The following is a 26,699-nucleotide window of genomic DNA, read 5'->3' on the forward strand; positions in this document are numbered from 1 at the left end:
AAAACGTTTTTACATTCACTTGAAAACCCAAACCTGTTCCAGCATGGTAATGCCCCTGTGCATTAAGTGAACTCCATTAAAATATTGTTTACATGGTTTGCAGAGGAAGATCTTGAGTGGGGGTGCCACAGAGCTCTGATCCCAACCTTACTGAACACCTTTGGGATTAATTAAAACACTGACTGCACCCCAGGCCTCCATACCTCACCTACATCAGTACCTGACTTTAATGGCATAAAGAGTGGAGTGAATTATAAGAGCTAATTGGAACTAAACTTGAAATGCGATGCTCAAAAAGCATGTAGTATGACCAGGCTTATACAAAAATTTGGCACTATAGTGTATACATTTTTATATTTGATGGCAGTTTTTGTGTGAAATAATTTTTGAGACCTCCTCCATATTGGGCCAAACACAATATGGCAAACATTAAGCTAAAATAACATTTAAATTCAGAAGAAAAAAAACTTTAGGAAAAGCTAGACATGAGAATAATACCCAAGTCTTCTTGAAAGCAAAGGACGAACCAAGTTAATGATTAAAATTCTATGCATGTCCGGTTACTCATTGACTGTTTAAAACCATCAATACTGAACGCAACATCATTGACTCTTTCTAAAATAAAAAAATGAAAAAAGGCCAGACGTTTACCCTCATGGCTTAAACAATTAAAGATAAGCTCTCCCCTACTATCTTCAGCTATATGTTTCATTCTTGCACATTTCCTGACCAGTGATTAAATATTAGTTCAATTATAAGCTTCAACTTTTGCCATTTTGGGCAGTGTAGGCAGCAATGTTCAGACTGCTATCACAGTGAACACATCAACCCAACTGATCATAAATTACATGCATTATTTGGCAGTTGCAGTTGTATAATCCACAAAGTAGGAGCAGCTGAAGCATAATTAGAACCTTCATTCTTCAAATCCTTCATTTCCATTTCGATTTTTATGTCATAAGTAATGCATTCAGAAATAGAACTAGACCAAATAAAATAACTAAATCAGCTCTAGATAAGATTTTGATTTTGATTTGATGCAGCTTCTCAGTATCAAGAAACCATTCCTGATTACCGTAATTTCCGGACTATAAAGCGCACCCATATAAAAGCCGCACCCACTGAATTTTATAAAGATTTTTATTTTTAACATAAATAAGCCGCACCTGTCTATAAGCCGTCTACACTAATATACTTTACACAGGCTTTAACAAAAGACACGTTACACAAGGTGTAACGGGTGAAAAATGTTGCGCTTCCTTTAGGAGCATAGCGGTATATTGGGAATAGCCTGCCACTGCATTTTTCCAGTATTATTGCGTGTGTTCAAGATGAGGAATATGTCCTTATTATTTTCTTATGCTGATTTCTAAGTTTCTTTGACTAACCCTTAACGCTGTTGCCAAGAAAAATAAAAAAAGCACGAGTTTTGGAAACCTGTCTGTGCTTATATAATTTCTGTTGCAACTGGAGTTAGTGAGCTCTCCCTTCACCCAGACTCAACGCGTTACAACGTCTTGTATCTAAACAGTAGCCTACCAAGAAAGTCATTGTTCACTGTCTTCCTCCCTTCTTTCACAACTATTTCTCTCGGGAGTTTATCTTTTGGCATCGTCGTGTGTTTAAAAAAAAAAAAATCTTTTTTCTCCCTATGCCGTGCAGCTCAGAACACAGGTGAGGTGCGTTTTTTCGTTTCCATTTGGAAATTTCATTGGTCTAAATGTTATGTCGCTCAGTTTTTTGGCTTGAAGTTTGTAAAACCAGGAAAAACCCAGGGGTTCAAAGCATAGGAAAAAAGTAGCGGCTTATAGTCCCTGTGGACATCAGCAAAACTCAAAAGCAACCAGCATATCTCAGGATCAAACCATGAAACTGTGAAGGAGAAAAATGATCTCCTGCATCACCTTGGCATCAGCATATCTCGTTATAATTGTTGACCGGATTTGTTCCCTGCTTCCGAAAAAAAAAAAAAAAAAAGAATGCTACACATAAATAGGGAATATTCATCATTTGAAATTTGCAATGATCAGACTACCAGAACATGTCAAATATCACTAATAGTTATAAAGTCATCTTTGATTTGTTCATTTAAAACTTTGTTCCTCATTTTATTATGCTCTGTCAGCAATAATGCAATAAAAATGATTTGTCACCTGCTTAAACTTTTCTTTTGATCAGGTCTGCCAACCTGGGTGGATTTCTTTATTATATAAATAAACATCCAGCAGAGGGCTACACACACACACACACACACACACACACACACACACACACACACACACACACACACACACACACTCACACTCACACTCACACTCACACTCACACTCACACTCACACACTCACACACACTCACACACACTCACACACACTCACACACACACTCACACCCTGCATTACATAAAAAACGTGCATACATGTTCCATAATATATTTGACAATTATGTGTAAAACAAAATCCCACCACTGGCAGTGAACGACATTTTTTTGCCAATAATGTGTATTTTTTATTCCCCCTTTAAAGAAGCAGTTAAAAAATAATTTGCCCCCTACTGGAGAAGCTTTACAGTTCCTTCTCCCTTGCGTCACCCTTTTTGTGAAGATTGTGTGAATGTTCAAAGCCAGAACATGTGGCAAGGCTTATTTCTGGAGTCAGGATAAATAAACAGATCTCTTTAACATTAGTGAGATCTTTCAGACTTCATATCACAGTTGTAATTAAAACTCCAGTGGTGTAGAATTAAAGAACAAAGCAAAATTGCAACTCCAAGAACATGTGTAGAGTTTAATAGGTTTAAATCAAACCCTGGTACATGTCCCACTCTATGTGCTGTATTTGGGGACGTGAGCATAGTGATCACACACTGTGAGAAAGCTATTCAACCCTGAAAAACCACCATGTTGAGTTGACAAATATACAAAAAGAGGAACAACAACAAAGGTGAGAAAAGTTTAACTCGATGCAGCGAACAGCGACAAGATCGAAGACAATAGAGAACACGTAATCTGACTACTAATTGTAGGAAAGACAATATAGAATACCCATGATCCTATTAGAAGTGTAAGTAAAGAACGTTGTGTACCCATAATCCAAATATGAATAGAGGTGAAGACAGTAGAGTACCCCGTGATCTAAAAGACAATGAAATGAAGAGTAGAGTAAATGATCCAAAAAAACTGTGAAAGTGAAGAGAGTAAAGTACCCATGATCCAAAGACCAATAGAAATAAGGAAAGCAGAAGATCCATCTCCTGATTTGTGCGACTGATACCTGCATCAAAGACTTTTGCAGTAACAATAGTGGTGAAGACCAAAGAGAACCTGAGATCCATGTCCTGATTTGTTGAATACCAGCTGCATCACCCACTGATGCACCCACTAAGTTGTTATGCATGCTGGATACTTCATAGTACAGTGATGCACAACTTGCCATATTGAATTCGTTGCGTGTGTGAATGTATTTCAAGGCTCTGGTTTTAAGATAAAATACTATTATTGAGCCATTTTAATGAAGCCTTTTACTGTTACCTGCTCAGCTCTATTTGCATTTGATTCTGACTTAATTAGAAGTAGAAAAATATCTATAATCATTTTATATTCACATAGCCATCACATCTTATCTTTCTAAACACTAGAATTTCCATTGCCAAATGTCAAACAGAATTCCACTGGGTGTTTAGTGAACTCTGAAGTTTCTACAGTAGCATTATATTACATTCTACAGTATGCACAGTATTATACTATTCTAAACCTAACACAAGTGAAAGGTCTGCTAAATAGTCCTTGTGAGCTTTTATCTCCAGCCAAAGAGAAAAAGAGTAGGGGTGAAGAATGAAAACTGAGGAAAGCGAGGAAGGAGAGGAAAAAACGGGTAACAGATCCTTAGAGAAGGAAAGTGCAAACCGAATGATGGAAAACATATGTGAAGACAAAAATGTGACAACAAAAATGAGACTGCAACAGGCGATTGAAACTAGAGATGAGAACAAGCTCTAGCCTCATTCATGCTCTCCTTCTTCCTTTCCTTTGATATAAGATATTTCACAATGAGGGAGAGAAAGAGAGCAAGAGAAAGAGACAGTAGAGGAAAAGAAGGACTTCAACAGTCTTGCTGATTCCATCAAAGATTCAGATATGTTTCTTTTTTGAATGTGCAAGATTTGACTGCACTATTTAAATGTACATATTTACGCATTTTATAACCACAATTGTTCAAATTATATTTTTATTGGTCACACACAACCACACAACCTGCAGTGAAATGCTACTTAGGATGGTCAGTAACATAATAATAGAAAATAAATCAGTTTTTTGTTCTGTTCTACACAGGTAGGAAGGGAGAATCAATGTAAAACTTGTAATGTCAAAAGGTACTGACAAAAAAAAGTATTTTATTCAAAATACACTCGTTCTGTTGACCGGTAAGTAAATAACACTGATTATATCTTTATCAGGGCACCTGTTAGTGGGTGGGGTTTATTAGGCAGCAAGTGAACATTTTGTCCTCAAAGTTGATGTGTTAGACGCAGGAAAAATGGGCAAGCGTAAGGATTTGAGCGAGTTGGCTAGAGGACAGAGTCAGAGCCAAAACTGCAGCTCTTGTGGGGTATACCTGTGCTTAGTATCTATCAAAAGTGGTCTAAGAAAGGAACAGTGGTGAACCAGCGACAGAGCCATGGGTGGCCAAGACTCATTAAAGCCTGTGGGGAGCGAAGGCCACTGTAGCTTAAATTGCAAAAGAAATTAATGTTGTTAATTCTCGATGGGTCAGGACTGTTTTGGCAGAAAAAGGGGGACCAACAAAATTTAGGCAGGTGGTCATAATGTAATACCTGATTGGTGGCCATAAAGGTATGCCTGATCAGAGAATAATCAAAATTTTAGCAATTAAAAAAAATAAAAAATAAAAAATAATAAATCACAGCTTAAATTCAGCAATTTCAGTAATGTAAATCCTAATCTGAAAAAATAAATGGGGAATATTATGTGTGTAATATTATAGATGCTAAATAGTGTATACCCATAAACCCAGATACCATAACCCAAACCATATAATATTCCCTTAATAAATAAGACCATGAACCCCTAAACTCTTCAAGTTACTTTAAGTTTAAAAAGGCCGATTTATACTTGACTTTGTATGCATGTGCAGAAGCAGCAGCAATGCCAGCATGACATACAGTACAGTACATTCACCTCCATACTTCACTTCAATATTAATAGACAGCATTAATATCAGAGTACGCATCCAAATGACAGCAGGATATGCCAACTTCCATACATGTATACACAGAAAAAAAGCAAAGATATTGGTTGCATTAGCACAGATTCTCTAACCCTCACTCATAGAAAAGTATTGGGGCATCTGGGTGTCTTTGCCTTCGCTTAAACTAAGAGACTCATTGTTTTAGCAAGACAATGTCTCTGTGCACAAACCCAGCTCCATGAAAATGGATGGTTTACATGGGTTGTAGAGGAAGATTTTAAGTGGCGATGCTATAGAGCTCTGACCTCAACTTTGGGATAAATTGGAACATTGACAGTTTCCCAGGACTCCTCACCCTACATCACCTCTCACTTTAGTAACAACCTTGCAGCTGAATGAACATAAATCTCCACAAGCACACTCGAACATCTCAGAAGAGCAGATGTTATAACAACACCAAATGGTAACTAAATGTGGAATGGATGTTCAAAAAGCACATAGATTGTACATCGTAAGTCAAAGAATCTTATCATCAGGTGTCCACCACTTTTTGTCCATATAGTGTATATGGAGAAAATAAATGCTAAATACGGAACTGATGCTTTGTTAAAAAAAAAAAAAGGAAGAAAAAAAAACAGGAACACTCACTTGTCCAGCTAGAGGAGTAGGTAACCTGTTGATCTTCTTCACAAGACCTGGCTTAATCGAACTGAGCAACCTAGGAAGTAATGGGGAAAGAGAAAAAAAAACAAAAGAGAGAGAGAGAGAGAGAGAGAGAGAGAGAGAGAGAGAGAGAGTGAGAGAGTGAGAAGGAGAGAAAGAATGAGATTGCATTCTCTTGAGTAATTTTGACTGCTAATGTCAAACTCTTATGTTTTATGTTCATAAAAGGTGACCCGGTACCTAAAGCCTAAGGCCATAACACTTCAACAGCGTTCAAGCTGTGAAAATAATGGCACATTACCGTACGTAATTAACAACTACGCACCATTTTAACAGAGAAGAGGAATGCGCTTGTGCAATATAGCTTGAATGATTGTCTGAATAACATTTAAGGATGCACCTGTGTTTGTGTGTATACGTCTGAGTTCTTTGTTTTCATGTCTGAGACTGAAGCCTGAATAATATTTAGGGACACACCTGTATAATGTCCGAACATCTCCATACACGAGAAGGCACTAGCAAAGTTACATTACACTTGCAAAGTCACAGATCATCCTGTAAGCATACAGCAATTACTCCAAAACATGAAAATATATTTTTGGAAACTTTCCAGAATCCAACAAAGTGTATGTATGTATGTGTGTGTGTGAGCGTGAGACAGAGAGACTGTGCTCATGTGTTCATGTTTGTGAAGGAAATGTGACTTCATTCTTGGAATTCCCTTTGTCCCTTTCATAAAGGTGATATTATTTAGATCAGATATCACACACACACACACACACACACACACACACACACACACACACACACACATTCACAGCACTTAACTCAAACCACCAGGTGACAATCATTTTTCTGTATGCTGTCGGATAAATAGCCGTATAATAGCTTTTATGCAGGTTTTTTGTGTGTGTGTGTGTGTGTGTGTGTGTGTGTGTGTGTGTGTGTGTGTGTGTGTGTGTGTGTGCAAAAGTTTCTCGAGGTACTCTGTCCATTTATGAGGATGATATGATCCCATAATGATAAGAAAACCTGATACATTTTACTTTTTAAAAACAATGAACTGCTCCACATGAAGACAGGTAGGTTTTTTTTTATGTTTTTGTTTGAGAGGGAAAATAAAAAGAAAGCAGAAACACTGGGGAATAGGGTTTGGGTTAGATGTCAAATACCTGTAGCTCAGGGATCAGGGTTAATGTAATGGGGTTATAAAAGGATTTAGACCGATGTGCTTTCTTTCAAACAGGATTCTAAAGGAAAACAGTTCATCGGGACAAATCAGATTTAGAAAAGGTTTTATTGCCAGGTACAGCAAAGGGTTCAGCAATGAGCAGTTTACAGTACTAAAAATGTGTTTTGGTGTCAGGTGCAAACATACAGTATACACAGAAACGAAATGCGTACACAGTTTTTAAATACACTTTAATAAATTACATAAATACTGTATATAGTATTTAGTATACTTGAGCAGTGCAATTTAGAATGTAAAAGTAAAAATGACTGTCCAAACAAATATACAGACGAAGTATGTACACAATCTAGAACGAAATAAATATTGTATACAGAATTGTGATTTCGCATGAAAAGTAGTGCAATTTAGAATATGAACGTGACTGTCTGTAAGTTTACTATTCCATATTTACTTACTCCTGGTCAATAAAAGTAAATATAGAACAGGATGTTCAAAAAGCACATCTGAATAATGGTGTCTGCCAATTGCCATAAAACAATCATTTTTCTGTTGTTATTATTATGCATTGTTTTGTGTTGTGCTCTTTAAATTAATGAATGGGCAGACTGAAAATCTAAAGATCATGCTGATAAGATATTTCAGAGATAGAAGTTAGGTGTAAACATTGCATTACTCAGCTACAGCAATACTCAAGTCAATAGAAATGTTTCACACACATAGATAAGAATACCTGTGGCTGTCTTGTCTTTGCTAGAGGCAGTTTTATGAATCGTCATTTTGTGTGTGTGTGTGTGTGTGTGTGTGTGTGTGTGTGTGTGTGTGTGTGTGTGTATCTGTCTTTTCCATACTAATGTGGTTCTTCAGCAAACTGTTACCACAAATATGAAGGTATACAATTATATGTCTTTGGATTTGGTATCAATAAATTTGCCCATCACTAGAAAACCCAACTCTGCTACAGCATGATGGTGCCCCTGTGCAAAAAGCCAGCCCTATAGTTTTCATGGGTTGGTTGGAATATCTTGAGTGACCTGCTATAGATTTTCTTATTTTTAAATACTATAAATATTTTCCTCTTATCCATTGCTGGCATTTTCTTCTACTTAAATATGCAGAAAAAAAAATATTCCAAAATTATTACTTCTTGGATCTCTTTCCTGTATATATAAATTACACACATGCCATATGCTCCATGCATGTTAAGACACACAGGTGCTGTCTCTGATAGAAATATGCAGACAGTCACTGTTTGTCATGTCACACTAAGCATCAGTAAATTATACAGGATATTTTATACAAATGAAATACAGATGAGGAGACTTGAGTGCCAAGAATTTTTCCTCACACCCCATCTATCTCCCTTTCATCACCATTTCCTAAAGTTAAAATGAGTCACTTATAGGTCACTATAATTTTAAACCTTTGACTTCTCACGTGCCATTAATTATTAATAAATCCTTTCATCAAAAAGTGTTTATCATTTCCTAATAAAACAGCATGTTCCTATTGTGCCAAAACTCATGCTCACACGGAAATGTGTTTGTGTGTGTGTGTGTGCGTGTGTGTGTGCGCATGAGAGAGAACAGAAGTGTACTCACTCGCACAACAGGATTCCGTTGTCCAGGCCGCCTCGGAAATCCTCCCCGAAACTTCTCCCAGTGGCTGCCTAATACACAAAACACACAAAACACACACACGAAAACAAATGAGTTCCTGACATTGCCGAAATGCATCTAGAAAGAGTCATGTAAAAAAGAAAGTACACTTTCTATGAATTCTATGGTTTTACATATCAGGACATAATAAACATAATCTGGTCCTCACCAGGCCTTAGAACTTGGTATATACAACCAGAGATGAACACCACCACATGACATGCTACACTAAGCCATTATTTATTTTTACAAAAATAACGGCAAAATGGAGAATCCATAGCAAACGCTAGGATTCACTAGCTTGTAGAACCGTCTTTAGCAGCAATAACTAAAAGGAATCGTGTTCTATATGACTTTTGGAACTCTTCTCTACAACATTGCTTCAGTACATTGCAGTTTGTGGGCATTTGTTTATTCTGTTAAGGTCCTGCCTCAGCATTTCAATCAAGTGGGGGTCTGGACTTTGACTGGACCACTGCAACACCTTGATTGTGTTATTTTTCAGCTATTTTGTTGTTTTTCAGCCATTGATTTTGTCAGACAGATGGCCTCAAATTTGACTCTAGAATATTTTGGAAAACAGAGGAGCTCAATGAATAAAATGTGACCATGTCCTGTGGCTGCAAAACAAGCTCAAATCACCAACCCTCCACCACCGTGCTATACATTATGGCCTAACATCTCCACTTTGTTGGAGACATTATTCCAGAAGTCTTGCAGTTTGTTCAGATGCAACTTTGCAAACCTAAAACATGCTGTCACATTCTTTTCAGAGAACAAGTTTTCTTCTGGCAACCCTTCCAAAAAAAGCATACTTGTTCAGATCTTTCTATTTGTGCTGTCATGAACTTTCAGTTTTAACATGCTAACTAACGCTCATATAGTCTGACATGAGAGTCAGCATTATTTTATTTTTATTTTTTGCAATTTCTCCAAGCATTGCACAGTCTAACCTTAGGCTTTTATAGAGCTGCTGATGATCAATTAAATCAAGTTATAATTAAACACAATGAAAATAAGAATAAACAAACCAACAAACAAGTGCTTGTCGTTAAACATTCATTCACAATGTATGTTCAGGGTTTAAAAGACTGACATGAGATTAGGTGGTGTGAGTTGGAGAGACACTCTGGCATGCACCATAATCACACACACACACACACACACACACACACACACACACACACACACACACAGATAGAATCTGAATAGGAACACATTTCCTTAGAAGTGCAGATAGGCATAGCTGGAAATGGCAGAGTAAAAAAGAATTTCTAAAGACCAGGCGGTTCATGAATTTACGAAAAGTCAAACAAAACGGTATAAAGCGTAATTGTAGCTTGTAGAGATTGCAAGTCCAGACAATGCCAAAAGAATCTGTTGTCAGGAGCCAAGAGAGCAAAAACTGGCCAGGTGTGTGAGGCAGATTTTGTTCTCTCTTACCCCTGTCAATCACAGTGATACTACCGAATTGTAGGTGACTGTGAGCTAGGAATAGGCAAAATCACTTATTTTCTGTTCAGTACAGTTGATGTCAATATCACTACTTTAATAGATTTTTTTTGTCTATAATATTTTAGTCATATCATCATTATTAATACTAAAATCTAAAAGAAATACAATCCGTCATTCTCTCCGAGGGTACAGATGATGCAGTGATGCCAAGTGATATATAACTGATTGACAGGATACTGAATTGCTTACACAATCAACAGAGGTACAGCGAAAAATAAATATTCTATTCACACTAAATAAATATAATAAATATTCAATTCGTTAGTTTGAAAGGTCCCAGTTAGGATCAATTTGAGCTTTTATATGTGAAAGAAGGTAGTAGTCCGTGTTAAGTAAAAATAAATAAAGTGATGCTAAAGGCAGGACAAAATGTTTTGGCACAAATGTAAATTACACCAAATCTCCCCTAACGACAAAGCATTGTTCAAGGAGTGACATGAAATGCTACCCCGGGGTCTGGACATTTTGCAGTCACTGAGGGGATTTGAAAATCAATGCTACGAGCTACATATATCAGCATGAAATGGCCTATTAAACACTGAGAATATCAAAACACTGGCATGTCAACAAAGAAATATGTAATGCCGAGCCAAAACCCCAAAGAGAAACAAGATATGACTTCTCGAGCACTGGTTTCACACAACTAAAGATTAGGAAGTGTGTCGCCACTATATCTGTCAACACAAAGCGAACAAGTTTGATCTAAGCTGGCATTGTCTTAAAAGAAAAGCTCTGTCTTGTGCTAGCATAAGGGCTAATAAAGAAGGGATTTTCCCTTAAGGAAAAGTCTCCTCTCAGCACAAGGGATAGTGAGAGAAGTACACTGGATTTGAACGAAGGCATTAGTGTGGCAATAAAATGAGGAATTAAGACGCAAGCTGATGTTATACAATGGGGGACAACCCAGTAGTGCAGCTGTTAATGTAATGTCCTATTCTAATGTCCTATTCATTCTTTTTATTAAGCTGAGTATAAAAGAAAAAGCAGTTCTCATCAGAAACTGAATTCTTTAGCAGCCCTATGACTTGAACTCACAACCTTCTTTGGTCTTGAAACACTGAGCTAGCACTGACTAAGGCTTTCTGCAAGTATTCACTACTTTTTCCATAGAAAGCCATGTAGATCTTAATCTTGGAAAACTTGTATATTCTCCAAATCCTTGTATCAATGATCGTCTCACAGATGCTCACATAAGACACGTACATAAACACACGTGCACCCACACGTGCAAAATTCATCTGTAAAGATCCCAGAGAGCACCGTAAGTGGAAAAATGATTTCAAACTGTTTAGTTCTGCACTGTGTGACGAGAAATGGCCATTAATAACACAGCTCATCAGACTGAAACGATCCCAGACCCAGACACATAGCACTGTTTATTTGTGCAACTGCTTGCTGGTGCTTTTCTCAGGTTCTTGGCTGTTGTTCCTCAGCATCTGGAAGTCAGACAAAAGGAACAGATCGCTGCATGTTCCCCAAAAAAAAAAATTTATAGACAACCTCAGCTGGGATCCCAGTGGAACCAGAAGCCTCCTGCTCCGCATTAGAGGCTGTAATAGGAATTGCATGTGAGGGGGTGTTGTGTGTTACAAAACTACCAGCAAACCGCTTAACTACAACATGAGGATTACGACTCAAGCAATTACGGGCAGTTAGCGTATAATAACATGACGACTACTGTTTAAGCCAAATTTGATAATTACTGAGACTTTGATTAGATTTTTAAATCACAATCTTTTGAATTAGACACACACATGCACAAAATAAAAAAATAAATGTATAATTAACTTTTGCTGTATGTTTCTACCTATACAGTCTTTTATGGATATTCACATGCATGTTCTTTTTTTTTTATATTTGCAACAATTTAGGTAAAAGGCAAAAAACACACAAGAATTGGACAACGAAAGACTTGAAAGTTTGGTGGCAGAGTTAAAATTTTAAATTTTTGGCTCTATTGGAACTTATTGAAGACAGAGACCAGCAAAGAATATTTAAGCAGACTGCCACTCCCCCACAGTCAAACATGAAGGTGGAGGTTTAATGGTTTGGGGTTGTTTTGAGGCTGGAAAAGTTGGATACTTAGTTCAGGTGTAAGGAATACTAAACAAACACGGATACCATTCCATACTTTAACACCATGCAATTACGTCTGGATTGTGGCTGACTGGAACCTGTTACACCTTACAACAAGACAATGACCCGGAAGCATACGTCCAAGCTCTAGAAGCATTATTTGAAAACTTTTGGTTTGTCATGAAACAAAAAATACAATAAAGGACACCCAGACCTGTTGAGTAGCTACAAACCTGTATTAGACACATACAGTATGGGACAACATTCCTCTCCTAAAACATCAGCAAATGGTATCCTTAGATCCCAGATGTATTCAGAGAGAAGACATGATGGTACATTGAGGAAAACATTGCCAGGTGCAAACTTTTTTGAGACGTGTTACAGTCATCAAATTCAAAATTCCCTCCTTTTTTTCCTTGAAATGTTATGTTTACTCAAATAAATATGCGTTTATGAGATATGCAAATTATTGCGTCTTTATTTACATTTTACACAATGTCCCATTATTTGGAATTGGGGTTGTAGAAGCCAATCAGTCATCTGGATTGTTTTCATTCATGGAATGGTCTACTTAGTCACCAGATTTCAGCTGAATGTTTGCAGAATGTACTGTACTGTACATGTTATGTAGGTGCAGCAGAAGTTGAAGTCTAAACATTTCAGTGAACACAGGCTGAAGCTGCATCTCAAAAATCCAAATGCAACATCTCTATCAGGTTTCTTAAAGTCAAAGAATAGCCAAATAACATTTTAAAATAATTTGCAATGCAATGCAAAATAAATTACCTATATTAAGATTGCAAACCTAAAAAACAGTATAGATTATTACTTTTAACTCTTATTCATCATGTTCAGTGTCATAAGTAATTATTCAATTATCAGTGATTTGTGATTATCTTTTTACAGTGGTTCAACACTCCTGTCCAACAATCATGCAGACATAATGAAATAAATTATGTAATAAAGCACTTTTATTATAAGAGCACTGACAGTTCCAGCTGGAAGGCTTACAATAACCTTATTAACCTTATTAGCTTGAGAGAGAGAGAGAGAGAGAGAAAGAGAGAGAGAGAAGAGAGAGAGAGAGAGAGAGAGAGAGAGAGAGAGAGAGAGAGTTTGGTGAGTAAATGACATTAGCTGCAGTAGGATGTCTTGTAGACACTGCACAACATAAAACGGGTCACTTATATTTAGGTTACTTATAAAGATAACGGATATTTACATTGGAATTATTGGCAATTGTGGATGGATGAATGGATATATAAAATATTCCAGAACTACTAAAATATTATGTCCCTGAAAACCAAAATCACCCAAAAAACAAAATAAAATCTTTAGGCTCAAGGTGTCAAATTGCAAGAAAATGCAAATTATAAGTCAGCATGAAGCATTAAAGACTGTCACAATAATAGCACCATCTTCAACTGAAGATATTTTTGACCTAGGATGGGGTCGTCGTAACGCAGCTCAATCGTAAATAGTGGACTACCTGCAGTTTTACTTAGAGAAAACTGATCTTTTGTGCTGTACAAACTGAACTGCACGATTTGTAACAACGAAGACCATGCATGGATGGATGGATGGATGGATGGACGGACGGATGGATGGATATCTACTGAACTTTAAACAGCCAAAAAATCAACATGCAGAAAAAAACTAAATATTGGATACACTTTACAGGTCTACAGTGTCAAATTCAAGGTTGGATTTGGGTAACTATACATTATATTCTTAATATTAACAACGTTCTTGTTTTTGTCATTATTTGGCCTTAATTTACTTAAAACTGGTAATGCTTAAGATTATGAAATATATCAAGAAAGTTGTAGCCAGCAGAGCAGCAAAGCTTCAACAAGCAAACAGACAGCAACAAATAAACACACTGTGGTTAACAAACAATAATTATCTACAACATTTATCAATTGAGTCACACCTCCTCATATCCTCTTAAATTCATTTTAATACTCCCAGTGAAACCAATTCAGATAAGTTAAGATCCTTTTGTACAGAGATCCATGCTGAATCTGAAATTATACTGGAATAAATTAATTACTGGAGATGTTTGTATTTTGTCCAGAGATCAGATGTCATTTGATGAGAGAGAGATGCTAGAGGCTACAGAGAACGAAGCAGCTTTAACATGCAGCAGGAGCTTAGATGGAAAACTGGCTGAGTCATACACCCTGTCTCCATCATCTATCTCTCTCTCGCTTACCCTTCGGTGCTATATAGTTGTGTCTTCTGTGGGTAAATGTCTAAAAATACAGTCATCAAAGCGTTGCGCACCTGCTCAAACAAAGCTTTTCCTTTATATTCATCGTGACCACATACACACCTGGAATTACGCAGTGACCAAGAAAGGTATTAAACATATCATATTTTTTCACAGTTAACATTCTTGAGGGTTTTCTGATTTTGTGTTGGTTTGTATATTCTTGGAATCTTCTCATGCAGTTTCATGAGGAGCTTCACAAACTTCCAATGCACAGCTGGGCACATGACAGATTCACCTAGCTTCTAAATAAAATGTATTAGTTTGGAGAAACAAAGTCAATTAGACTAAAAACTGTGCATATCATTAGCAATAATGTATTTTTTCCTTGTCACATGTACAGTAGATTTGAAGCCAAGCTGGATGTGACTGGATGTGATTCACTAAATAGACTAAAGTATTGTGACAACTGACTTTTCTAGCCACATGTTTTTTTTCCCCCCTAACTGTTATGCCAAAGTTGGAGGCACACGATTGTGTAGAATGTCCATGTATGCAGTAGTATCAAAGTCATTTCATTTAAACTAGGAGCTCCAAACCTGGTCCAGCATGACAATGCCCATGTACAAAACCAGCTCCTTGAAGATATTAGGTTAAAGTAAAAAAATCCTGAGTGGCCTGCTATAGAGCTCTGACCTCAACTTTATTGAACACAATTCTTATGAACTGGAAAACTGAATGCATGGTGTGTCATGAAAATGAAGTGTTGTGATTTGATATTTTTGGCCTACAAACAAGATTTCCAATCTCATGTCTTAGCTCATTCACACACACACACACACACACACACACACACACACACACACACACACACACACACACACACACACACACAATGAATTTGCTCTTAAAACACTATCCAGAATCATCAACTGCATTTCCGTCAATTTTGAATCAAGACAAACTGCAAACCTGTAATGACAAAGTAGGCAAGAAAGGATTTAAATTCTAATCCTAAACACCTTTAAACAGGAGTCTAAATGAAAAGCAGAAACACCCAGTTTTGGGCAATGACAGGGAGTATCTGCAGCTATATTTATCACAAATCTTAAAATTCCTTACTTAATGAAGGACTGTCAACATCTGAACACAGTAAGTAGCTATTAGTGAAGTAAGACGCAAGCCAAAAGGCCCACCCTCACATTCCACGACACCAAAAAAACCCCAAGAAAAACATGCACAGTAGTTATAATGGCTCATATTTTGCACTTCCATGCAGCCAAACATTTTGGGTCACTCTAGGTCACTCATTTAAATGCTGGAATTTGTCGCCTTTGTTGTCTGGGTTGGAACACAGCCCTGATGCATGTCTGATATAACACAAACAATTGAAAGATGTTTCCTTTTTTCCGCACAAGGCTTGCCAGCAGGATATTTTAATGACATAACAGAAGCCATTCTCATGCCTCTGTGTCCGAGTTTACCGCTTCCTCATCTTTGTTTTGTTGTCAGAAGATGTGCTCAGATTGAGCATGTTAGCATGAACGCATCGATACAGCAAAGCAGACGAGGGCACAGCGGATGTTTTCTTTTGTGAGAGACCTGAGAAGGACCTGAAAGCTAAGAATCTTTGATATGGAGTTTGGAAACAACCCTGGAATGTGAAAAACAGATCCTTTTCAAAACGCAATCAATCTTTAATGTTAAATGTGCCAGATTTCAGGGCAGGAGGAAAAGGAAGTCTGGTTTAGTGTGTACTCCTGATTGTTTTGGCGCAACTCTGATAAATTACAGCTGGACATCAGTGCTGGACAATGTGGCTGAACACACTGACACAAAACACACAAAGGAAAACTGTACATGTTTTGAGTTGTGAGCATAAACACAAACACATAGTTTTCCTTTTTGTGCATGCAGGCAAGTGTATTAATATACATATACATACATAATACAATAATATAACAGCAGTATAAAATCTTGCAAATGCCATTCCAGAGTTTAAGTTAATATTCACAGCAAACAGCAGAATGGGAAAGAATGTGTTCTCAGTGAATTTCTCAGGCCATGGATGGAAGTGAGATAGGGGCTAGTTTAAGTATTTCAGTAACTGCTGATCTCATAGTACTGTTTTTGTTTAGGCAATAGGTTTCAAAGTTTACACAGAATGGTGATAGGTGAGATTAGAGCAGATGAGAAAAGTATTGCAACTCAAATAAGTCATTCTTTACAACCAGAGTGAGCAATAAAGTACTCCATGAACCATTAACCCTTGAGGTCAATGGAAAACAGGAGCCAAAAAAAACACGTCAGGTTCCAGTTCTGTGGGCCCCTGCGCTACGCCCATAACCCTGTAGCTGCTCAGGTGAATGAATGAGATAAATGTAAGTCACTCTGGGTAATAGTGTCTACAAAATGCCCCAAATGTAAATGTACAGAAAGCACAGATTTACTCAATTCTCCTTTTAAATGTTTTAAAAAATCCCATACCATCAAACTTCACTGTATCAAATAAAAAAAAGAATGTGTTTATATAGAGATTCTTCTATTCAAGCTGTTATTGTAGAAATGATAATGTATTGTATAATGTAGTGTAGACTTGAAAGCTTAATTATGATATGGTATAAATGAGATTATACACTCCTGGTAAAAAAAAAAATCTAATGGACCCAACAAAAAAATGGCAAACTATGAAGCTTTCAATGGTCTTAAAATCAGGAAATGAGCAGGAATTAAACAAATACTAATTATCACTTCCTGCTGAAGTGCTTTCACTTAATTCTTGTTAATTATACAACAAAGCAAATATTTTCTATTTGTAAGGGTCCCTGGCTTAAGCATGTTTACTGCACATATACTGTACATATATGTATATTGCATACAGTATATTGTTCATGCAAATACTGCCATATATGCACTATAATGTAGTAGCTACATTTATTTCTCTTTCCCCAATAATGAAATATTTTAGCTGTTCTAATTCCATCATCAATTCAAGCAACTTATAAGTTATAAGCCTTATAAGTTTCCATTACTACTACAAGTAAAACATTTGCATGAACACAAGTGTAGCAAGAAATGGGGGTCATGCTGAACATCCAATCGGGAACAGTGTGGTCTGCAGAGACAATGTCAGAGTCCAGCTAGTTTGGATGATTAAAAGGTTTGAGTGTCAAAGAGCACATTTCTGCTCTTACTGAAAATGAGCTTAGAAGCTTGGCCCTTGGCCAGTGAAAACAGCTCCTGCCCACTGATAATGTCCAAAGCCTTACTTCTAAACAGAACAGACATCTAAAAGCAAAAATGCTGCACTGCAGGATTCTGGGACAAGGCTGTACATGATTAAATAAGGAAAGTGCGTTATCCAGAAACTATGGTTTGCTGAGATCAGGAGTGTGCAGCAGTTTCTTTTGTCCACAAGAGGATCTCAAACACTTCTGCACAATTATAAGATATAATAGATTTTATTTTTAATTTATGAAAAAAAAAAAAAAAATGTTTTTTTTTTCTCTCCATATGTTAGGAATGGAGTTGGGTTTAATAATCGTGTATACAGAAAAATATAAGTGGAGATGACATATCAGATCTTAGCGAAATCACTTTAGCAAATGTAACACTACAGAGGGGGCTAAAATAAATACACTATCCATCTATATTCAGCATCCATTTCCCAATTTCTTTACAGTTACGAAACAAGTCTTTGTTAGGTTTCATAAGGAATATTTTTCCAATGTTGGAGGTACATACAGAAACAGCACATCTTTTAAATAATGATTTAATTATTACCATTAATCATTCATTTAATCTAATATTTTAAAGGAAACTCGCTTTTATATTGATACATAATTTAAAATCTAAATAGCTTATACAGTTATATCATTCTAATTTATCACAAAGACTATTTTGTACATTTTGTGCTACTAACTATCAGCATGATCACAAATAGAGCTTATAATACATACATTCTATCACAGCACTGTTGGGTTTTTTATTCTGATTGGTCAGTATGTGCTGATCTGTATGCCAGATGTCCTGTAGAAAGCCTTTTTTACAGATTGTAATTGGTGATGTATTCTCTGGAGAGACATTCAAAAAGTCACGGTCAGAGAAAATACTGTAAGTTTACAATTTACGGAAAGGTGTTCTACAACAGCGAACAAACAGAAAATAGCTATCATTTTATTTTTGTTGTGATCAATGGCAAATTGATGTAATATACAGAAAATAACACACCAAGCATTCACATTTACACAGTAATGTTTTTGCTGTTTATTACCATCATTTCTTCCTGGTTTTTCCACTCGGAGAACTCATTTAAGTGAATGACATAAAAGTGTCATTCAAATCAAAAGTCGTTCGAGTCATTAGTTTAAAAACAGACTTGTTTTCAAAATACTGAGCTTTAGATTCATTTTATGTTCCAGTGAAACAGGGTATTATCCATTTATTCATAACACACTGCTGAACATGCAACCTTAATCACAAACTATTATTTCAGTAGATGCTTAATGAAGGGATATGCTGCTTAGTCTGTACATGTTTTAACAGTAAAAGTGAGACACCCCCCCTTCACACACACACACACACACACACACACACACACACACACTCATACTGCCAACGTGATGCGATCATTTGGAATAAGTGACAGTGACACCAAGTCCTTTTTTTCCCCTGAGTGGCTCTAGGCCAACATTTAGTGAAAGTGCTGGGATGAACTGTAAATATGAAAATTAACTATAAAAGAAGATATTTGTCATATTAAATCTACAGCTATGTCATCTGGTAGCACCTGAACATGCTTCTAACTTTTTGTAGTTGTTCTTGTAGTTGACCAGATCAAAACACAGCTCACAGAGTTTTACAGTATATTTTATGAAGCTAATCCCCTTAATAACTATTGCCATTTTACATGCTAAACCAGTTTTTTTCTGCACTGTAAGTGAATAATTGATACTGAAAGGTCTGTAGTATAAAAACTGGGGTTTAAAACAGGCCAAAGCTCGAGCTGAAGGCTGATGGGAGCATGACTGGAGGTGGCAAGAGAGTTCCTGCTCTACTTTCTGTTTTTAGACACCACTAAAAGCAGGAAGAAAAGATGCCTGCTTTCAAAATAAAAAAGCTTCTGAAATGCAATATAATTGTTTCTTGCTTGGAATGAGAAGGTGGTCTCTAATTAGTGGGTTGCATGTCTCTGACCCGGAAAGATGGAAGGATTCTTGCAATTGACACAACAATAATACTAAAGGCTAAAATCTTTCCCCAAACATGTTCTATAACTTTTACATCATCACTGAGCAGGTGAAATAATTGCCACACTAAACTATAATAATAATAGCACTCTTTAGAATAGTTTATCTCTAAAGACCACCTGCCCAAAAACAGCACATTAAGTAGCTTCTGGAAAACAAATGTTTTGGACCATTTTAATTAAAAACTATTTTCTAATTAGAATAACCTACAGTGTGGTCCTAAAGTCTAAATGAGTGAAAGAGTGAGAGCCTTCTTTTCTCATTTAATAAAGAAATTTTTATTATAAATTAGATTATTAGCCATTATCTGGAGTGCCACCATACATTTGTGCAGGTTGGGTAAAATCTGATGATCCAGTTTAGGTCTTTGTTCATCTCAAAATGTCCACAATCAGTGCACAATCATAACACTTCAGACAAATTTGCTTACATTTTAATAAGTGACAAAAAATAGTACCCATCTTGAATCCTCCTTTCTTTCGGCTTCTCCCATTAGGGGTCGCTACAGCGGATCATCCGCATGTTTGATTTGGCACATGTTTTTGTGTTTTTGATGCCCTTCCTAACGCAACCCTCCCCATTTATCCGGGCTTGGGACCGGCACTAAGAGTGGCTGGGGTTGGTTCCCTGACCAGGGATCGAACCCGGGCCACCGCAGTGAGAGCACCGCATCCTAACCACTAGACCACCAGGGACCCTAATATGATAATAATACCCATTTTGAATAATAAATATAAAAAAAAAAGAAGAATATTTTTTCTCTTTGTTTCAATGTTTGCAAAATGATCAAAAGCATTCTTCCTAATAATCAGCGTCAATATAGCTGATTTCTGACAAACTGTTTTCTTGTCTTGTTTTCAATTAAAGTTCTTTCCAAATCTGTGTTTTTCCTGCCTATATTTTTGAAAGCTCAAAAACCATAATTAATTACATCACAATGATGAGGAATTATGGTTATTTGTTTTATATTGCATATAATCTTCCAGCACAGTGGAAGTCTGTTTGAGAATGTCTAAACCCTTGCTAGTCACATGTTTTTTTCTTGCACAACAAATATCATGCATTGATCAAGCTGATTCAACAGACATAAATACAAATCTTCAACATTTCAACATGTTTTTTTTAGGCTATAAAAACAAAAAGGAAATTGAAGTAGTGTTTTTAAAAGCAATTTTCTTCCTTTTCATTTATGCAAGTAGCTTTACTTTCAGCTATGCCATATACAATATATTTATTAGCAATTTGATGTAACCTGTGTCTTTGTGAACTCTTTAATAACTGGGTTCATTACAGACACTGACACTCTTCATTGCAGAAAGTAATTTTCTAATCTAATCTAATCTAATCTAATCACACCTGCATGAACTATATGGTTGATATAGGATGTCGATGTAAAGTCATTATTACATTTTATCAATATAAATAGCCTGCATTTATTAAGTATTTCAATAGTCACCGATAAAAACAGTGACTATGTTCATGCAGCAAACCAAATAGAGGAATAAAAAAAAACTCAGGCTCTCCGATGATCTTTTGTGTTTTATGTCACACATATTATAGAATGTGTGTGGAAAAAAGATATTCATGAAGTGGAAAGAGGAGAATGTGTTACCTGACAGAGGTGTAAAGAAGAAATGTCCAAGCGCGTGAGAAATAAAGCTGTTCAATTATAAATCATGTGAATTCTTCAGTAATGGCACATTAAAACAGAGATGACACACACATGGTAGGCCCCTACTTGTCCCAACTAACACACTGTCAGCTTTAATAACAACTCATAAGTATGTTTCTCATTCTTTGTAAAGGGTGCAACTAATTAAACTAAAAAGCACAGGGTTAGATCCTTTCGTACAAATCTCTTTGGAGAAAAAAAAGCCAATAAATCACTGATGACAGCTAGTATATTTATATTTTTCTCTTTTTTAAATCAAATTTATCCAGCATTTGTTTGAAAAACACAACTATGAGCATTCAGTACTTTTACAAAAGCTATTTTTCTATTTAGAAAACTAATTTCAGATGATCAGATTTTCAAAAGCCAAAAAGGAATTATGAATTCAAGTCAAGCAGCAGGTCATTTCAACTGTGGTACAGTCCACAGTGAAACGAAACAACAAGACCAGTATACTACACTACACTGCACCACAATACACTACACAACACTACGATAATTTACAATTCACTATGCTACATTACAATATTCTACACCACACTACAGTACACCACAATAATACACTACACCACACACTACAGTACACTATCCTACACTACACCAAAATACACTACACTACACTACACCACACACTACAGTACACCACAATAATACACTACACCACACTACAGTACACTATACTACACTATACCACAATACACTACACTATACTACACTACACCACACCACACTACACCACAATAATACACTACAATACACTATACTACACTATACCACAATACACTACACTATACTTCACTACACCACAACAATACACTACACTACACTACACCACACCACACTACACCACACTACACTACACCACACCACACTACACCACACTACACCACAACAATACACTACACCACACTACAGAACACTATACTAGACTACACTACACCACAATACACTACACCACACTACTATACTAGACTACACTACAAGACACTATACTACACTACACCACAATACTCCACTACAGCACACCACAATAATACACTACACCACACCTCTACTACAATACCCCACTACACTACAGTACACTATACTACACTACACTAAACTACACTATACTAGACTACAGTACACCACAATACACTACACTATACTTCACTACACCACAATAATACACTACACCACACTATACTATACCACAATACACTACAGTACACTATACTACACAATACAATACTACAGTACACTTTACTACACTATACTAGACTACAGTACACCACACTATACTTCACTATACCACACCACATTACAGTACACTATACTACACTACACCACAATAATACATTAAACCACACTACACCACGATACAGTACACTATATTAGACTAAACACAACACTGTGTGTGTGTGTGTGTGTGTGTGTGTGTGTGTGTGTGTGTGTGTGTGTGTGTGTGTGTGTGTGTGTGTGTGTGTGTAAGCCAAAAAAGAAAATCATGCTTTTGTACTGTCAACTTTATTCACAATGCAGTATTCCAAATTAAATATGGCTAATTCTTGCATCTGTTTATTACTCTGCACTCACATTTATATTAATAGTGTAATGCAGCATTCTAATACTGATTAAATTCAGGGGGAAGTATACAGAGTGTGTTAATTGTGTGTTGGTGATACACTCAAACACAAAGAAATACAAGATACATGCTCAGACACATTCATGACACAAAATAAGACAAATGAACTTGCTAGCTTGGGCAGGTTTTTTAACAGAAAGTAATACTGATGGAATGGCAGCTATAAAAGTACAGGTCATATTTTATTGCTGAAACCACTCGCTGTGGTGGAAAAACTGAAGTTCGTAATAAATAAAGATTTAAAAACATTTAAAACTCTTCGGGTTGATTGTGATTTCAATGTCCCTCATCCTTTTACCATTACAAGAAGCTTGGGATAATTTTTGGAAATCATTCTAGGTAAAAAATGAAATGTACAGAATCAAAAAGTGCTATAACTATGCACAAACACTGAATGCATTGGGGTATTGGGTATTGATAATTGATGACTCATTCACTTTTTTTTAAAGAAAATAAATAAATAAATAAAATCCTCCCATGCTATCTTTCAATACTTGTATACCCTACCTTAACCCTACCCCTCAGATGACACAAAATGCTACTTAAATGACACAGAAATGGCGTATTTTATGATTTATTTTAGGAAGCAAAGAAAAGCAGACTGCATTTTGTAGTTGCAGAGCACAAAATGCAGAAAAATTACCCACTCCTTATTTAAATTTTTAATGGCGCTGGGAATTGCGCATATATGCAAATGATTTGTTAGCATGAAGCAGTGAAGCGGGTGTGTAAAGAAGAATGTGAGGGCAATTCAGGTCTGTGAGTACTGAGCAGTGAGACACAATAAAACTTACTGCTACTGGTCAAGATTCAATGCATGGTACTCAGGTCCTCATGATTTCTTTTTAACTATTAAATTATTAATTAAACAGCATGTTAAATCATTATATATATATATATATATATATATATATATATATATATATATATATATATATATATCTAAGGGGGAAAACTAACTGTCTGATATCTTTGCTTGCTATGAGTAGTTTACTCAGTTCATATTTCATTATAAGCAACATTATTGGCATTGATAAGTACCAGAAGCAAAAACACGTATAAATATTATTATACATTTAATGTAAAAAAATTTTTTGAGAAAACCAGCTCTTAGGTATTCATTACCCACTTATTCTGAAAAACGGCTAACACTACAGACCTAGCAATATTCTTAATCAAAAACCTGAACATGCCTCAGGTGTTCACTTCAGGCTTCACATACTGAAGCATGCAAATAATGCCAACACTACTTCACAAAGGATCCAGTTACTTAGAAATATATTCCAGATTTTTTTTGCAAAGGAATGGTTGCACAACATCATGGCACCACTACATTCTCTGTGCCATGACCCATCCTCATACAGAGCTGTCTGTGCAAAGTGCTGGCATGTGGCAGCTATCCTTATTGCCCAAGAGCTCTAAAGAGACTGCAATCGGTATTATTATTATAATAAATCTTTTATATATATATATATATATATATATATATATATATATATATATATATATATATATATATATATATATATATATATATATAAAATTGGTTCAAATAACATAGTATTTTTGCCTTGGCTATTATTATTTAAAACAGCCTTACCACTTTTATTTGCTATGGAAACACAGAGCTGCTATGTGATCCTACATGCCCACCATTCAACTAAATCATAACAAAAAATTTGCCTTCTGTTCTTTTTATATATATATATATATATATATATATATATATATATATATATATATATATATATATATAACAAAGTTCTAACAAGATACTACAGCTACCTGCTTCACTGGTTTCCCAAAACCCCTCACTAGTAACAAATCACACAAAGAACAGTAACAAATAGAACACTCAAGATAGCAAATGTGATTTAAAAATCTGAAAATAAAAAAAGCCATACAAACATAAATCACTCACACTCATGTATGCATCGCTCACCTATGGGACTTCTGGATGCGATGGGAATAATTCCAGCAGGACCAAAAGAGCATTTTAAACATCCATAAAAATATCTGCATAGATTTATATCAACCAATGAATCAGAAGCTGATGATGAGAAATGCAGATGGCAACGTGTGTGGTGGGAGAAAAGAAGAGAGTGAGAGAGAGAGAGTGAGAGTGAGAGAGAGAGAGAGAGAGAGAGAGAGAGAGAGAGAGAGTAAGAGTGAGAGAAACAGACAGCTCAATAAATAATGCAACATAAATGCTGCACATAGATGTTATGGAGCTTGTTGGATGTTATGGAAAATTTGCTTGTTCCTCTAGCTTTTTGCCACTTATCTCTGTCGTTTGTGTTTCTTACTCCTCCAATCTAAAAGGTCCTTTAATGAGGCTGGCCATATTAAGAAATCTAATGAGAGGAGGAAGAAGGATTATGCAATTGCACTTTTATATAACAATGTTGTGAGGTTTTGTCGTTTCCAACCTCTGCGCTGTAACACACTGCGCTCTTTCTTGCTGATGAACCACCTACGGATGCACGCACACATACCACCTCGCATTGCAGTGAGGTAAAATTGTGAAGGTGAAAGCAGGAGTGGGATGACAATACCGCTCTTAAGCAAGCTTGTTTCCCTTCTTCAACTCTGACACATAGTAGGGGTTTTATAGAATACTCACAAGAAGAAGAAGAATTTCAATACTTTTGTGTGGATGTCGACAAGTTGAAAAGATTTTAAATTGATTATATATTTTATTAAAATATCATACTTTTAAAATATTCTATTTCTGTACTTTGGAAAATGTTAACATTTAAAAGCTTACTTTTTACTCCACTATGTTTCAGAAATACTGAAGTGAATACATAAGTTGTGTTAAATGAGAACCTGTATCGGAATCACGACGGCAACCCAATGGTTCTCGCAAGACAGAGACGTAGTTCGCTTAGTAAGTCAGTAACAGTAACTCTCTCCATTAAGAGGTATGATACGCAGGAGAATGGAACATTAAATAGCATCAATTATTTATATATAGTTCTCATAGGTCACAACTTTTACTTTTGATAATTATACACCTTCAAAAGTAAGCAAGTACTTTTGTACTTTTAAACAAGTTGAAATGTAAAAGAAAGTGCTTATAATGTACTGGAGTAACATTTAAGCAGAGGATTGGTGCTCTTGAAATAAAAGGTGAAAGGAGTAAAGGTGTTGCACTTTGTCCGGCAGATGATAAATAAGCTTTATCAGACCAGAATACATGAAAACAATTCTATAGTCAACTGTACAGAAGTCTAGAAAAGGTCATGAGTTATTTATTTATTCCGGTACTGTTATCTTGAGATCACAACTTTTTTTGCTTGTGAGCTGAGGACAACACAAGTTTTCTTATGACCACAACTTACTTTTCTTATGATCTCAAAATAACAATTTGTTGTTTGATAGTCTTACAATAACAAAAGTTAATTTCCAATGTCACCTAGTCGTGGCATACTAGCGTTATACCACCATGGCCAGTGGCGCATTGTCATATATTGTTGATTCAGCAGTATAGTAATTACATCCTATTTCTAAATATTTTGATCACTGATATTCTTGTGAGCCAGAAAGAATTTGGTGTCCATAGTGGTGTTTTTTCTTTTTTTTTTAGTTGCTTTTTGGACCGACATCACACTGAAAATTCTCAAGCACTGATAA

At 36.0% G+C, this 26,699-nt stretch overlaps 1 long non-coding RNA gene across 1 annotated transcript; it reads right to left on the reverse strand.

Moving 5' to 3' along the window:
• Positions 1–5,855: 5,855 nt before the first annotated feature.
• On the reverse strand, positions 5,856–25,135 carry LOC124385811. Its single transcript, XR_006925801.1, has 3 exons — positions 25,006–25,135; positions 8,659–8,726; positions 5,856–5,923 (listed from the first exon to the last, which is right to left on the reverse strand). It is a non-coding gene; the product is annotated as an uncharacterized LOC124385811 (long non-coding RNA).
• Between the last annotated feature and the right edge of the window lie 1,564 nt (positions 25,136–26,699).

Source organism: Silurus meridionalis, chromosome 5 (assembly GCF_014805685.1).
Source record: "Silurus meridionalis isolate SWU-2019-XX chromosome 5, ASM1480568v1, whole genome shotgun sequence".
Classification (NCBI taxonomy): Eukaryota; Metazoa; Chordata; class Actinopteri; order Siluriformes; family Siluridae; genus Silurus; species Silurus meridionalis.